At 37.8% G+C, this 16,055-nt stretch overlaps 1 long non-coding RNA gene across 1 annotated transcript in view; it reads left to right on the top strand.

The window, feature by feature from the left end:
- The window catches only part of LOC133101277 (uncharacterized), a 78,472-nt gene that overhangs the window by 58,721 nt on the left and 3,696 nt on the right, over positions 1–16,055 (top strand). Inside the window, exons 3-4 of the long non-coding RNA XR_009702610.1 lie at positions 10,251–10,356; positions 10,779–10,891. This is a non-coding gene — a long non-coding RNA (uncharacterized LOC133101277). The remainder of the gene's footprint in view (positions 1–10,250; positions 10,357–10,778; positions 10,892–16,055) is intronic.

Raw genomic sequence — 16,055 nt, 5'->3', positions numbered from 1 at the left:
TTCCCAGCCCCTCCCTCAAAGTATACTAAACTGCATTCGGTGAGGATTCAACATCTCTAATTGCTTTAAAAATAAAGTAGAAGAGAAGATGGGAATGTTGCTTAAAATGGCTTGGGTAAATGTAAATTTTTTTAATTAAATAAGATTCAATAATAGGACCATCCAAAATGGTTTCTCGGGTTCAAGTAATTTATTTTCATACCTTTTGCAACCCTCTCCCTAATAGTTAAACAAAAACAGAAGATGGAAAGAATAATCATACTAAGTATGGAAGCACACAAGTAGTTCTAACATGAAGATAATTAAGATCTAATGAACATACCATACTTAGTCGGCTAGAAATATTCCTTTACCAGAAGTCTATGTAATATATATTATGTAGTGTATTGTTCCTTAAAATGAATCATCTTTCCTAATAAAGAACTGAGAAAATACAAAGAGAAAGAACTGAGTTCAGAAGCTAGTACTACCTGTGCATGCAGTTATATTCTGCATTGTTCTCTCTTCCGGAAAGAGAAAATTAAAAAGGAGGAAAGCTGTATAGTGTAAAAAAGAAAACCGTTTTGTAATATTGTCTCCTTCCACAGATGACCGTGTAGATGTCAGCTCAATAACTGCATTTCTTTTTTATGTAGCTCTTATGTGAATTCAGTAAATTCTCCTCCTCTAAGATTGGGCTTTTAACTGTGGGAATTGTAGCCAGCCTCATACTGTTGCTATTCAACTAGAGACTCTGGTGGTTGCTCAATTGCCTCTTGGGACAAAAGGCTTTGCTTTCAGCCCTAGGAAATGGATTGCAGTAACATTCTTTTGCTATTTAGAAAGGTTCCATTACCAACAAAGATGTGGTATGCAGAATATGACTCTGACTGGGTACCATTTGACGTTGCTAATGAAATTTCATAGGTAAAGAAGTTTGTTACTGCCACCGAAGTTGAAAATTTGTATTTTGGTGGATAATTTTTCCTTTTGGTTTTTAGCAACAGATTTTCAGCGTCTGCAGCACCATTTATAGTGCTCTGCAGAGCCCATTCATTCCTGCTGGGCTGGCAGGCAGTGCTTGGGCGTGGGAGGGAGGGACTTGAGACAGCTGCTGCAGGTTGTGGTGTGACAGTGGCGACCATGGATTTTTCTAGCCTGCCAGCCACAGCTCTGCTTGACTTGTTCAAATTTGCTGCAGTAGTCATCCCTAGAAAAAAATGAGACCCAACACACAAATAATTTTATCTATTTCTTGCATATTTTACAGGAAAAATAATCTTCATTATCTTGTGTCTATCCCTTTAGCAAATAAAAGTATATTTCAGTAAAGAGACAGAAGGGTTAAGGATGACTTGAATACTTTTTACTGAACCAGGAAATACACTTAACAAAAGTAAGAATTAAATGGCATAGGGAAGTATAAGGATTAATAAGTAGCTCATTGAAAATACTTCTTTCAAAAGTTTAATAAAGAAATAAATTACACACAACTGGACCATGGTAAAGTGTAAAATCTCCTTTTTTGGAATGAGAGGCACAGTCTTGAATTTTATTTTCTTTACAATACAAAAGCAATATGTCATTTCCCCAATAGTCTCAGTTCTTTATTGCAATTTACAGAGGATTAAATAAAAGAGAGGAGGGTTCATGCAATTGATTCTTTGTAATTCTATCTCAGAAGTATTCATGAAAATTAGGATTTTTTTCCCTCCCCTTGGACATAAGTAACAATAAGATCTAGGTCAGAAATAGACTATGTGAGCACTGTTAATCTTAAATATATAAATGGGAGAGGAGGGGAAATAATAATCTATTCTTTTTGTTCCTGATTATCTGACTTAATAGCATACAAGCTATGGGAAGCAAAAAAAAATTTTTTTACTAGATCATTTTTTTTTTTAATTTTATTTATTTTTGGCTGCGTTGGATCTTTGTTGCTGTGTGCGGGCTTTCTCTAGTTGCGGCGAGCAGGGGTTACTTTTCGTTGAGGTGCAAAGGCTTCTCATTGCAGTGGCTTCTCTTGTTGCGGAGCACGGGCTATAGGCAGGTGAGCTTCAGTAGTTGTGGCTCGCGGGCTCTAGAGCGCAGGCTCAGTAGTTGTGTCGCACGGGCTTAGTTGCTCTGCGGCCTGTGGGATCTTCCTGGACCAGGGATCGAACCTGTGTCCCCTGTATTGGCAGGCGGATTCTTAACCACTGCACCACCAGGGAAGTCCTACTAGATCATTTTTTTATATTTACTGCCACATTCTTTAACTTACATCAGTATATATGTATAAATATTCTACTAATGTATTCTTTCTTGTCCACAGTAAAATTAGGATAAAACATTTTTTCTTTCATAGTATTTGTGGAATTTAAATTATTTATTTGGGTGTCTACATCTCCTCTCCATTAAAATGTGAAACCGAGTCACAGATTGCCTAGCATATTGTAGACATCATATACGTGTTTGTTGAATTAAATGAATGATTTCTGTCTGTGCATATTTTCATAACTATTATCATGGTTAATAATTTAAAGGTATTTAATAAAGTATTTTACCTTGCTTATTCAATAAGCGTTTACTTGCTGTCTGCAATAAGCCCTGGACCATCCAGTGTAGCATGGAGAATTCAGAGGTAGTAACATGGTCTCTTTTCTCTAGAATCTTCTGGTCCAATCGAAGAAATAAAACAAGTACAAGTACATAGTTTTGAGAATGGCATGTGTTTCTGTGTGTGTATGGGGAGGAGCCTTGTAGAATCCATTGCATGACCCCATGTATCATAACTTATGTAGGAAACAACGGAGTTGGCTAACAATTTTTCTACTTCTTCACCTCCTATTTATCCCTAAATACATTTCAGTCTGGATTCTGCTCCTACCACTTCTTGAAACCAAATGCCCTCTCCATTTGTTGCTAAATCCATTGGACACTTTTTGGTTCTTGTTGACCTGTGATAAGCTTTGTCACAGTTGACTGTTATCTCTTTCTTGAGACGCTTTGTGCCCTTGGCTTCAAAAATTCTCTATTTTCTGTGTTTCACTCCTACTTTTTTTGTTTCTTCTCAGTTTCTGCTGGTTCTTCCTCTTCTCCTAATCTTTAAATGTTGGAGTTCCTCAAGGTTCGGTCCTAGACTTTTTCCTAATTTTATTCTATGGATCTTACCCTCGTGTCTAGTAAGTGTGTTCATTCCCAACGCTGCAGATCCTTTCTGTATGCCGATGGCTCCTTGACATCTTCTTTTTCTTTTTTTAATTTTTTAAAACATCTTTATTGGCGTGTAATTGCTTTACAATGTTGTGTTAGTTTCTGCTGTATAACAAAGTGAATCAGGTATATGTATACATGTATCCCCATATCCCCTCCCTCTTGCGTCTCCCTTCCACCCTCCCTATCCCACCCCTCTAGGTGGTCACAAAGCACTGAGCTGATCTCCCTGTGCTATGCAGCTGCTTCCCACTAGCTATCTATTTTACATTTGGTAGTGTATATATGTCAGTGCTACTCTCTCACTTCGTCCCAGCTTACCCTTCCCCCTCCTGTGTCCTCAAGTCCATTCTCTACATCTGTGTCTTTATTCCTGTCTTGCTTGACATCTTTTAGATCCAGATCTTATAGTAAACTTCCAATCTCTGGCTGGGTTTCTCACATGTATCCCAAATTGAACTAGTTATCGTCTCACAAATATGCACCTCCTACAAGTTTCTCTTGCTCAGTAAATAGAGCAGCACACATCTGTTTTCTCAAATCAGAAACAAGAATTACTCTTGACATCTCCATCTCCTTTTCTGAACACCATAGAATTAATTACTAAGTCCTGTCAAGTCTACCTCCTAAATATCTCTCAAATAGTATTCTTTTCTCTTCATCTCTATTGCCTCCACTCTAATAAGTACATCATCCCTTGCCCAGGAAACCTCAGTGCCCTTCTAGATTTCCTCTACATTCACTCACTCTTACCCCTGTCCAGTTCAGGCTCCATACAACAGCTGGAGTGATCTTATTGTAATACATATCACTGATCATGTCGTAATACAGTTATAATATGTTAATTTTAACAGTATAAACTCGTGAGTTCATAAAGTTATCCCCACAAAGCAAAAGAAAATTTAAAAAAAGATAAAAGTGAATTAAAAATAATCATCTGATACCATTGCACCATTGGAAATAACTAGGGCACCAACTGCATATTCTATACACTGGCAATCATATAGTCAAATAAAGAATTGAGCATTTGTCCTGCATTTCCTGTACAAATTGTATTTCAAGGTGACCAAATGGCCCTAGTTAACCAGAGAAAATCATTCTTTACAGAGTAATGCCAGCTTGTAAATGTGGAAGTAATAATAGAGTTAGAAAAATCACCCTTTATATCCTCTAATGAAATAATTTATTAAGGCAAAGATTATCAGTGGATGAAAACTCAGATAAAATATTGATGGGGAATGTTTTAATGGAAGGTTAGGCTGTTGCCATCTGAACTCACTAGTCAATCATAGCATCACTAAAAGTGGGACAGTCACACCCTGTGAACCTAAGATGTGATCCAGTAAGAAATACACAGCATCACCTATGAAGTGATCTAGCAGATACAGTTGTGCTGAATCTAATTAAGCCTTTAGAGCCAACTTCCGTTTAGTCTGACAACTTCAACTTCCGTGAAGTCAGATGACATCACGAGGAAGAAAACAGACAACTGCAGAGTGTATGACATTCTACAGCACAAATTATCTTGTTTCTGCAACAAGTCAGTGGTGGGATGGGTGGAAAAGGTGGGAAAGGGAGACAGCTCTAGGTTAAAAGAGATTTTGGAGACTAACTACTAAATGTAACAGCAGATGTTGTTTGGACCCTGATTCAAACAAACCAATGTAAAACATTTGGTGATAACCAGGGAAATTTGAATATGGACTAGTTATTAGATAATACCAATAAATTATTATTAATTTTATTAAGTGTGATAATGGTAGTGTGGTTATGTAAGAAAATTTCCATAATTTTTAGAGTTGCATGCAGAAGTGGTAGGTTAAATGAAATAAGGTCTAAGATTTGCTTTAAAATACTTCAGCAAAGAAAAAGGGAAACGATGATAGATAAAAGATTGTGGCAAAAATCTTGATAGTTGTTGAGTTTTAATAATGAGTATATGGAGTTCATTATACTTTTTTCTCTATTTCTGAGTACGTTTGAAAATTTCTTAATAAAATTTTAAAGGATATAAAAAGAAGAAATTGTGAATGCTGAAGACAAATTTTATCTATACTTCACAATTTATTCTGTACTGCCTTAAGTGGAAAGTTATAGAAATTTAAGAGGGAGGAAAAAGTCTTTATATTATGATCTATGGTTCATCGTGAAAACCTTCATTGGGAATGGTGGCTTTTAACTGAATGGGTTGGGAGTAGAGTGAGTACTTTATTACTTTATTTTATTTTAAAACTTTATTTATTTTATTTATTTATTTTTGGCTGCGTTGGGTCTTCGTTGCTGCGCACGGGCTATCTCTAGTTGCGGTGAGTGGGGGCTACTCTTCGTTGCGGTGTGTGGGCTTCTCATTGCAGTGGCTTCTCTTGCTGCGGAGCACGAGCTCTAGGTGTGCGGGCTTCAGTAGTTATGGCAGGCAGGCTCAGTAGTTGTGGCTCGTGGGCTCTAGAGCGCAGGCTCAGTAGTTGTGGCGCACGGGCTTAGTTGCTCCACGGCATGTGGGATCTTCCCGGCCCAGGGCTCAAACCCGTGTCCCCTGCGTTGACAGGTGGATTCTTAACCACTGCACCACTAGGGAAGCCCAGAGTGAGTACTTTAAATAGGGAAAATAATATTAGCAAAGAAAGACATAGTATGATGATGATATGGTGCCTGTATAAGGGAGGGCAAAGAAATTGACTTGATTAGGGCATGCAAGAGAATTGTGGGTGATGTGTTATATGAGGAGAGTGGAGCATTTTGAACCCCAGTCTGAAGAAGGAGTTTGGGCTGAGTTCACACACATAGACTGTGTGAAGCCTTTATATTCTTATAGATAAGAGTGGAGGGAAAGGAACAGCATTTTTGTAAAATTAATCTGACAGGTAAGTGGAGCAGGGAAAGAGACTGGGGATAAGTGGATCAATAAGAAGGTTATGGTAATAATCTAAGCAGAAGGTGTCAAACCATTGTAATTACAGTAGGAATGGGTAGAAGGTAATAATAGAAGAGACCATCCAAAGGAAGAATCCCACTGGTGATTGGTGAGACATGAGGTAAAAAGGAAAGAGTCAAAATTAACCCTTAAAGTTTTGAGCCTGGAGAACTAAGAGAATGAAATGGTAGTGCTGCTTTTTACAGAAATAGGGAAGTTGAGAAGGGATACATGTCTAAGCAGGAAATGCGTTTGTGTGTGTGTTTTGGGGAGGGTGTTAAGGGCAGGACCCATCAGTCAATGTGATCTTACAAGTTGAATGTTATACTGTTTGAGATGATAGGTGGATTGAGTGGAGAAGTCGTAGAGGCCACTGGGAATCTGAGATTGGCACTGCTCAGAGAGAGGTCAGCATCTGAGGTGTGACAATGTATATTTGGAACCTAATGACAACAGCATTATGTGCCAGTGGTGTGGTATAAGAATAGAATTCTCCAAGTGTAACCCAGAATTTCAAGTTATGCTGTTGAATGGGCAACACAGGTACAGTTATGTTCACCAAGTGAAAAGCCTTTCTTTCTTTTTTATTCTTTATTTTGAAAACTTTTTATTGAAGGATAACGTACGTACATAAATTTTCACCAATCATAAATGTACAGTTTTGCAAACTTATGATTACTAGTGTAACCAGTATGCAGATCAAGTAACAGAACTATCTGAGAGGCCTCCCTCTGGTTCCCCTACCCTGTCACTATCTACTCTCAGTAATCCCCACTGACTTTTAACACAATGGATTTGTTTTGCCTGTTTTTGAAGTTTATATAAGTGGAATATACTCTTTTATATGTGGGTTCTTTTATTCAATGTTATGTTTGTGAAATTTACTCATACCATTGAATGCAATTGTAAATTGTTCTCATTTCTATGTAGTACCATTGTATGAATATACTATAATTTATTTATCTATTTCCCAATGTTAACGGATATCTGCATTGTTTTCTGCTATTACAAATGGCATTGCTATTAGCATTCTTGTACATGTGTTTGGGTGAATATATTTACAAATTTCTGCTGTTTGCATTTCTGCTGCTAGGAATTTCAATTCCTAGGAGTGGAATTGTAGGGTAATAAGGCATGTATATGTTCAGTTTAGTAGAAAAAAATGTTAATTTTTCCAGAGTGGTTGTGGTTATGTACACTCCCACTAGTAGTATGGGAGAGTTCTGGTTATTCCTCATCCTCCTTCACTGTAGCCATTAGGAGAGTTTATAGTATATCTGTCACATTGTGACTTAAATTATTTTTTTAAATATTTATTTATTTATTTTTTGGCTGCATTGGGTCTTAGTTGCGGCACACGGGCTCTTCGTCACGGTGCATGGGCTTCTCTCTAGTTGTGGCGCGTGGGCTTAGTTGCCCCACGGCATGTGGGATCTTAGTTCCCCAACCAGGGATCAAACTGGGGTCCCCTGCATTGCAAGATGTATTCTCAACCACTGGACCACCAGGGAAATCCCGTGACTTTAATTTTTAACTAATGAGGTTGACACCTTTTCATTTGTTTATTTATTTTTTTATCTGGATATCCTCTTTACTGAAATGCCTGTTCAAGTCTTTCTCATGTTTTCTCATGGGTTGCCTGTTTTTACCAATCTTAAGCGTTGGTAGGAATACATTATATATTATGAATAAGAGTCCTTTGTTGGATTTACAGACTGAAAAAGAAAATCTTTTCCCACTCTGTACCTTGCCTTTTCACTCTCTTAATGATGTCATTTGATGAGCAGACGTTCTTAATTTTAATGTAGTTCAATTTACCATTTTTTCTTTATTGTTAGCATTTTTTGAGTTATAATTAAGAAATCTTTGCCTACCCACAAGGTCATTAACATACTCTCCTAAAGGATTTATTGTTCAACCTTTTATATAGTTCCACAATACACATGGAAATTGATATTTTTATGTGTGTATGGTGCAATGTAGGGATTAAGATTTATTTTTTTCTCCATATGGATATACGGTTGACCCAGCACTATTTATGTAGAAGACCATCCTTTTCCCACTGGACTGCAGTGACACCTTTGTCATAAATCAAGGTACCATATATATATGGAAAGCCTCCTTTCTTTCTAGCTCATACATATTCCTACTTAATCATTTTCTAAATTATTAAAATCTTTTTTTAACCCAAGTGATTAACTCATATGGATGAACAACCCTGTAGGCTTCACATGTTTATTCATTTGTTTTCTTTCTGGAAACATATTGATTGCCTTCTAAGGTGCATATATTGGGCCAAGCATATTCTAGGGTATTAATAGGTGCTTGTTTGGCTAAGATTTAACTGGACATAATGCATTCTGATAAGTCTCAAGGAAGAGGCATGGCATGATCCTGTGCAAAGAGATATGTATTACTTATAATCTCCAGGTCTTTGGGGGGTGGTGTGGTGTAGAGGATGCAGGAAGGCTTCCTGGAAGAGGTGATACTTGGGGCTGTCTTGAAAAATGAATAGGAGTAGTAGGTACAAATGCGGAGGAGAGTCCACATGCAAATACACAGACAACTGGGTGAGTTTACGAAACTGGAAGTGGTTTGTTATGGTTTGTTACATAAAGTATAAGGGGATTGGGGAGTACTAGTCTGGAGGATTATGCAAAGAATTGATTATGAAAGGACCTTATTCCAAACTCAATGAGAGCCATTAAAGGAAAGAGGAATAATGAACTTTGCATTTCAGCAAGATCCTGACTGCTCTGTGCAGAGAGAATAGATAGAACAAAGTTGGGGATGGAGGAACACGAGACAGGGAGACTGGTTAGAAGATGGCTGGTTAGTTGATGATAACACTGATTTAAGGAAGTGGTAGTGGCAATGGAAAACAGTGGATATATTTGGGAAATATATGGAAGGTTGAATCTAGAGGAGCTGGTGATATGTAGGAATGAGGAGCAGCAAGGAATGAAGCATGGGGCTACTGCCTCCAGAGCCAGGCAGCCTTGGGCTTAATTCTCCTTTTTGTCATACTTTAGACCAGATTAGAAAGACCATTATGGATTTAAAGAATGGATTGGAAGCGTTTGAGATGGAAGACAAGGAGACTAATTAGGAGGCTATTGCAATCATCCAGGCTTTATGATGAAAGTCATGGGGATAGAGGGAAAGAGAGTGGTTGGAAGGAAAGTGATGGATTTGGTGGATATTTTGGAGTTTGACTTACCCGATTTGGGAATAGACTTAGTAAATTAAAAACAGAAACTTTCCTGGTGGCGCAGTAGCTAGGAATCCGCCTGCCAGTGCAGGGAACACGGGTTTGAGCCCTGGTCCGGGAAGATCCTACATGCTGTGGAGCAGCTAAGTAACCAAGTCTGTGCGCCACAACTACTGAGCCCGAGCGCCTAGAGCCCGTGCTCCGCAACATGAGAAGCCACCGCAATGAGAAGCCCGCGTACCGCAACGAAGAGTAGTCCCCACTCGCCGCAACTAGAGAAAGCCCGCGTGCAGCAATGAATACCCAATGCAGCAAAAAAATTAAATAAATAAATAAATAAATAAAAAACAGTAAAGGACTTCAAGAGAAAGCAGTGTCAGAAAAGGACACACAGATGCACTGGCCAAGAAGGAGGAGAAAAAGCAGAAGACATTGATGTTATAGAAACAAAGGAAGGACAGTGTCAGGATAGAGTGCTGAGTAACATCAAATACTGTAGAGGGGTTGTTAATAAGGACAGTAGAGTGTTCGTTGGATTTAGCTACAGGGAAATAAGTATACAGCAAGGGCTTGGCGAAAAGACATGAAACATGTTTTCTGGCCCAGAGGAGTTCAAGGTCCCGAGAATGGAAACTGTGTTGAGTGCTGTGAGAGAGAGGTCAGTGCAGGAGCTTTCACACACAAAGAACTGTGTCACATTTCCCCACTTCATCCCACTATGGTGTACACTGCCTCTGCATCCTTTTGAAATGACCATACCTGTCCACCTCATGCTGCCTTCCTCATGTAGGTTTGATTGTAAATGGATAAATTCAAACAACTAAGTTTCCCTTGAATTCCACAACAAAAACACACCTCAAATTCTAAATTTAAGCAAGGAGGTGAATATGATTATGCTGACATGCTGAATTTACATTTACCTTTTTTTTTTTTTTACATTTATCTTTATTTTAGGGTTCAGCACTGATCAAGGTATTGAGTGAATTGGCTCTCACTAAGTATGGCCTTTAAAAACTATCTGCTGCATTCCCCTTGGCAAAATTTCAATGGTAAGGTCTAGGTAAGAATATGACCCTACACCTAAATTCAGAGTTTTATTTAAAGCCTAACATTCACTTTTTCAACCTCTGGGCAACAAATGCACTATTACTAAATAATAGTTTTTTTCTGGATAATGGTGGTTAAGAAAATTATCTGTGGTGATTCTGGTACCTGAGTTTCATCTATTTTGGGAAGGACGTTTATATGTAGTATAGCAGAGATAAATATTAATGAATTTCTGTTCCAGAAGTAAGACTTATAAAATAACACATTAAACACCTGTACTCTGTAATATGAAAAATATATCTCTGGTATTGTAGTGCAATGTTTTGAGGTCACTCATTGATGTTCAGTCATTTACTGAACCACTGTTTTTAACAAAATATTTATGTACTAAGATACACATTTTAATTTGTAATTTTGCTCTGGTACATTGAGCAGGTGCTTTACCCAAGTCTACTGATGGAATCTGACATTTGGAAAAAGGGGACAAAACTTGAAGAGGCTCAAAGGCATCCTGAGAAGAGAAGAAAGAGAAGGAAGTGTAAAAGACAGTAGGTAATCTCAGTTTTCCATGAAACACAATTTATAATTTAGTTGCATTTCATTAACCCAAATTACATACACTCACAAGAATGCACATTGAACTGCCTCAGTCCTGCCCCTCTACCTCAAAGCAGATGGAAATTAGGTATCAGACTGGGAAGGTTGCCATGGTGTACTGTCTACAGGGATTTAATAGCAATCAAAAAAAACTCCAGAGTCCCTTCCCCCAACCATCCAAATGTGCGTTTCTCTTTTTTTCTCTCAAGTCCTTCTCTTAATTAATTCCATGTTATAGAGAAATCAGGGTGAGATTGATTTACTAGTGAGAAAAAATTTTTACTGCCTCCAAAATTGTTTATAGATGCATTGATATTGTTAGAAGTAAAATACTGATGAATTATAACTGGTCCATTTTTATGTAGAGCTAGCCACACAAAAAGTAAGAATTTATTTTTAAAAGTCTTATACAACATGCCCCCATCTTTGAGACTTATATTTCTTACTGGTTTTTACCCCCCTGGATGACCTGCAGGCATCTCAAATTCAATATATCTAAGTGAAATTAGTTATTTTTCTCCATTACCCTCCTCAGTATTCTATACTCTCAATTATTCTATTCTCAATATCAGTTCATTGTCACCATCTTTCTAGTCTATCAAGCTAGATTAAAATAATAATAACTTCATATAATATTTACTATGTGCCAGGCGCTATTCTTAGCACTTTATATATATTATTAACTGATTTAAGTTAATCCCAACTAATCACTAAATTCTGTCAATTATATTTCAAAATTGTCTTAATAAATATTTGCAGGATGAACAAATGACTAATCATCTAAAGCTTGACCAATTTTATTAGCCAAAGGGCTTAGCTCAAGGGGAGGATGTGGCAGAATATTTAGGAATTGGTCTTTGAAGCTTCCTCTTTAAGCATTACATGTATAAATCCATGAGCCAAAATAGTAGAAGATAACCCTTTGTAACATATTGGAATCATCCACTACACCAGTGTTTCCTAAATGTGCTGAAGTAACTAGGGTGCTAGTTAAAAATACTGATTCCAGTTCCTGCATTGAAGAGTCTGATGCAGTAGGTCTAATTCAGTAAATAGTATTCTCTTAGAATTAATAATTTACTGCTTGGAACTAAAGAGTTTTAATGCTTTGGAGTAGTGTGATTCAGTTACTTCTAAATTCTGATAACCCCTGGATAAATTGACAGAGAATTACTCGCCAGACAGTCGTAATCCTGAAAGATGCAACTCCCAGTGATGTCCAACTGCAAAAGGTTTTGGGAAACATTTCTCCATCTTCCCTTAGATTTAAAAATCAATTATGCATGTGCAGAAGAGAGGAAAGGCTGCTCAGCCTAAAAGATCATTTCTCTATTCCCCTTAAACATTGATTATGCATGTGTTGAAGAGAAAGGATTAGAAAAGGCTGCGGGTTTTTTTCTTCATCTGCTTATAAGAACAGCAACCTGTTATTTAGTATACAGATTATAAGAGATGTAGAGGTTTACTCAAGGTAGCACGCCCTGAAATAAGTCCCTCCTCATGATGGTAAGATGGTCTCTGGATTTAGCATACTTTACTAAATAAGCCCAGTATTAATATTTTTAAATGATTTCAGTATTTTTAGGTATGTAAGAGAGACTTCACTCTCACCCTTCGTGTTACTAAGCAACGTATCATACAGTTGCCGGGAGACAGACTAGCAAGCTTGAGGGTAGTTCAGTTTTCCCTCATCACTTTGCATACCACATGACTGTACCCTAGAGAGTTTTACAGCCTTAGATAAAAGAGAGAAAAGTTAATGGCCCATAGAAAGGATGGAAAAAGAGACCAGGATGAGGGAATAGAATAAGGAAAACAGCAAGGTATTTGAGAAGAGTGTGTGAGGTTGGCCGAGGAAGGCTATTATGCAATTTCCTTAAATGAGTCATGAAAAAACCTTAAATTGCTAGTCCTCTATTTCATATTCTGTATGCTTCTATCTTTTCTAGAAGCATATTAGACAGTAAACTTGGAGAAGAGCTTTCAGATAATATTCCTGAATATTTTCAGAAGGGTGGAAATCAATTGTAACTCTTACAGAAGACTGCCAATTACAAACACATTAAACAAGTCATACATTATTTAAAATTCCAAAGTCAGATATACAACACTATTCCCTTCCATTTCTCCCTCAAAATAGTAAAAAAAAGATAGTATTAAGAGGGAGGTTATAATATAAATGTTCTTGTACAAATTTAGAAACAAGGTGGTTATATAGGCTCCTGGGTGGTATGTATTTCTGTACAAAATTTAACAAATCTAAATAAAGAAGGGAAAGAAGAAGCTATTGTGCTCTACCTAGAGGACTCTTGTATCTGAAATAAGAAACCAGGCTCTAGGTTTCATTGTGTGCATGTGAAAGGTTGAGTCTTTGTGTCTCTGTGGTATTTACTGTTGCTGGCAACCAGGAAGCTCCCTAGCGATTGTTGCTAGGTCCTCAGTGCCTCTGTTTGCCTGAAACCTTAATCAATGCCAGAAAGACCAGAGATAGAAATCATTGCGCAAAATCCAGAGCCTGTTGTCCCCAGTGGTCCTGCTGCAAACAGTCCATCTTGTGTTCAGTGAAAATCAGTGTAAAATGGAGACTTCACGCAAAGAGTTCATCCTCAGCTTCCTCTTCATGAATGCCAGTGCTCTCAGTGCAGAGCACTAAGAGGACTCTGGGGGGATGGTTTAATAAAATAAGGTTTATATTCTGGTGTCACCAGCTTTGACGAAATACACAGTAAAGAGTCTGAGACAGGGAACACAGACAAGAAAGATCTTGTTAGATTTAGATGACTTCCTATTCTGAGGTAGGGTGGTCCCCTTAATGTTTGCTGACAGCATGACACCGTAGTGACCACAGAAGCCGTGGTGCAAATGATGGCATCATTTCAAATAGGAATCCAGAAGATTCTGTTAAAGATCCATGTCAGCTGTATTCAGTATCTTGTAAGAATATATATATATATCTGAATCACTTTGCTGTACAACTGAAACATTGTAAATCAACTATACTTCAATTAAAAAAAAGGATCCATGTCAGCATCATCCCCAGAATAATGGGCATTGTCTCTTGAAATTAAACATCAGCTCTTAGATGAACCTCACAATCAATACAGCCCACTTACTTAAGCCATCCTGTACAGATGCAGGCTTTAAATTTTGTTTCCTGTGTAACACCTGCCCAGTCATAGACAGTTTTAGCTCTGAATTTACCTGGAAACAATTATAAATCTGGGGTGAGATTTATTATAATGCTAAGACATAATATCTACTTAAAATCAGGTATCTAGCCTCCAAAAGTAGGACTGAGAGTTATTTATTATTGTCATTATTACTAATTTTTGAGCACCTAATCAAGGCTAAGGACTTTGTATGTATTATCTAACTTAATCCTTAAAATAATTCTAGGAGGTAGGTACAGTTATATTCACTTTTTTCCTCAGTTGAGGAAACTGAGGTTCAGATAAGTTAAATAATATGCCCAAGGTCTCTCACAGCTAAGTGGCAAAATGATAGTTTAAACCTGGACCTATCCTGCTCCAGCTTTTGACTCTGAACTACTATTCTATGTATTCCATTTATTAGAGAATGCTTTTCATGTGGGAATAAATTGTGTAGTACATCATTGTGTCAAGGTGAAGAGTATAGGCTCTGGTGTTCCTCTGTCCCCTTGTAGGGTAGTTGAAACTCAGAACGTCTGCTCTCTCTGTGGTTGGCTTTGCCATAACGGCCCTACCAGGACAGTCCTCCAGAACCCTGCAATTCCCCATCCTTGCATTTCCCCAAATCTAGGTTATTCCATATGTAATAACACCTAGTAGAGTCTTTAGATGGATGGTTCAGATTGGGCTCTGCAGTCCCAGTCCCGTCAACCTGGCAGTTCTTTTTCAGTGTGAGGAAGGCTTGCCTCTAGAGCCTTCCTGTACTCACCTGATCTCTTCTTCTCATTTCCTTATCTAATAAGAACAGGAGATCATTTTTAGGGGCTGTTTGGTCTGAATTCTAATTTAGAAAAGAAAACCTTTTAAAAGAACAATCTGGAGAGCTGTAACATTTTACATTATCCAGAGTGGTTTAGTGCCTTGGAGCCACATTGTCTCAGAATCTTCATTCCAGGGACCTCCCTGGCAGTCTAGTGGTTAAGACTCTGTGCTCCCAATGCAGGGGGCATGGGTTCAATCCCTGGTCGGGGAACTAAGATCCCACATGCCGCATGGTGTGGCCAAACATTTTTAAAAGATAAAGAAAAAGAAAATATTTTTTAAAATCTTCATTCCAGAATAAATCTTTCTCTTTGCATAACCAACTCCATTGAATTGATATTTCAAAGCAAAGAAATATTTGATGATTAAAAAATATTTTATTTAAAAAAGGTTTCATTCTTCCACACGCACTGGGCAAAAAGCTTGAAATAGTTACATGCAGGTGGTGTGCGGTGGTCTGCTTGTAAGGGCTCGTGAGAATTGATTGTATGTACCTCTTCCCAGTTCTGTATTTAATGATCAGAATCACATCGGTAGCTTGAAATTGGTCATGAGGGAAGAATTTACACCATGGAAACTGGCCAGTGCTACAAATCAGGGCTTTTTTCCCTCTCTGAGAGCTAGTTGTTAAACATTTACTAGAAAACCACTAAGAGAGGAGTTCTCAAAAAGCAATGCATCAACAGTTTAACTTCAGTGAAACATAGTCAATCCTTGTGTTACTGGCATAATGTTGCTGAACTTCTCCTGTATTGTATAAATGAAGTCCTCAGCTCAGTGATGTGTACTAGTACAAGTATTAAATGAGGGCATACAGCTTATACTCTTCAAGCATAAGACTTGGTAGAAATTATGTTCGATATTTGACACAGAACAGGCTATGGTACGATCCACATCTTGTCAGAATGTTGGGTATATCTGGGAATGTCTAAGAGTGAAAGTAAAAGCAGGTTGCAGGGACAGCATAATTTCTCATAACAACATCTGTAGGTAGCTTTTGGATTCTGAGATGATAGCCCAAAGAGTCTTTATTGAAATCTATAGATGATGGGCCTAGTCTATAGACTATGGGCCTATGTGTGAGAAGCCTATGACCCAACTTAGAACGGTAACTGTCAGAAAAATGGAATTTTCTATTGCTAAA

Source organism: Eubalaena glacialis, chromosome 11 (genome assembly GCF_028564815.1).
Source record: "Eubalaena glacialis isolate mEubGla1 chromosome 11, mEubGla1.1.hap2.+ XY, whole genome shotgun sequence".
Taxonomy (NCBI): Eukaryota; Metazoa; Chordata; class Mammalia; order Artiodactyla; family Balaenidae; genus Eubalaena; species Eubalaena glacialis.
Note: the sequence above shows the minus strand (reverse complement) of the source record. Positions and strands in the feature narration are given on the sequence as shown.